This window comes from Volvox carteri (genome assembly GCF_000143455.1).
Source record: "Volvox carteri f. nagariensis unplaced genomic scaffold VOLCAscaffold_73, whole genome shotgun sequence".
Classification (NCBI taxonomy): domain Eukaryota; kingdom Viridiplantae; phylum Chlorophyta; class Chlorophyceae; order Chlamydomonadales; family Volvocaceae; genus Volvox; species Volvox carteri.
Genome location: NW_003307616.1, coordinates 541,347 through 542,812, shown reverse-complemented (window position 1 = coordinate 542,812; position 1,466 = coordinate 541,347).

Genomic DNA, 1,466 nt, shown 5'->3' with positions numbered 1-1,466 from the left:
GGGCACTGGCCCGGACATGGACCTGGACCTTATGTAATGCCCAGGAATCGCCACTCGAACAGGCGGGCCGTGCAACTTCTACGCATTGGCTCNCACAACGTTCGCAGCCTCCTGGGATCAGGGTACAACAACGCATCCGAACGCACAGCCCAACTCATCCGTCAATGGGCTAGGCAAAGGCTGGATATCGTCTGCCTCCAAGAAACAAGGGTAACGGCTCACCGTGTGCCCCAGGCACGAACGATACTCCACAACCTGTCTCGGGCGTTTCACCTGGGCCAGTGGGTATCCTGGTGGGACCCTGCGTTGGATAGCCGGCGTGGAGGCGGAACAGCAATCCTTATACGCAGCGCACTTCTCACCAGCGGGGCATTAACCTTCCCGGGGACACAGGCCCAACCTACGATGTCAGGAGACGGTCGTCTTTTGCGCTTACCCATATGCTGGGGAGACCATACCTTCACTTTAATCAGTGCTTACCTTCCTAGCGCTGATCCCCCGGCCCAAAGGACTTTTATTCAGCAACGTCTACGGCCGCTTATGGCGGATGCTGGACTCCATATCTGGGCAGCTGACTTTAACTTTGTCAACAATCCTGACCTTGATGCATCCACTCCGTCGGCACGGAGGAATGATGTCAACACCACGGCAGAGTTTAACGTTACTTGCCCGGGGATGATTGACACGTTCCACCTAATACACCCCCGCCGGCGTGCTTACACATACGTCCATCCAGCGGGAGCTTCCCGTATTGATCGTATAATGGTATCGCAAGCCCTGGAAATGGCAGTCTATGGCAGCGATACAGCCTCAGGGACTCCAGCGGATCACCGGATCACCCACACTACCATCCGGGCAGCCAATAGTACGCACACACCAGGACCTGGCCTACCCCGTACTAGGCTTCACTTCCTGGACCATGATGACCTATGTGCAAACTTAAATATGGGTAAATAACACGGCAGAATCAGCCCCCACGCACCCGGACGACCTCATCCAATGGTGGCCAGGCTTCAAACGGGCGCTGGCCCTATCAGCTGGCCGCCTAAACCAACAGGCACGCATGCGTCAGCTAATTGGAGCTGCAGACGAGGCTGCTGCCCAAGCCCAGGCCGACAGCGTCCTGGCGGAAGCGGAGGAGGGGGACGCTTCGGCTCTTCCACGGGCGGTTCTCGCCAGGTCGGCTCAGGCAGATGCGGCACACCGGGCTGTAGCAGGCGTCACACGACGCACCCGTTACAATTGGATACGTACAGGCGAACGACCTAGCCCAGCACTAACCAACCAACTTAGGCCACCCTTAGCAACCCGCAGAATCACTGCCCTACGAAGGCCTAATGGTACTCTGTGTAGCAATTTACAACAGCTTCCTAATATCATGGCGGATTATTGGCAACAAATAGGTGCACAGCCCCATACTGACCCAGTTGCGCGGTCACGTGTCCTCCAAGCGCTCCGTGCGAGGG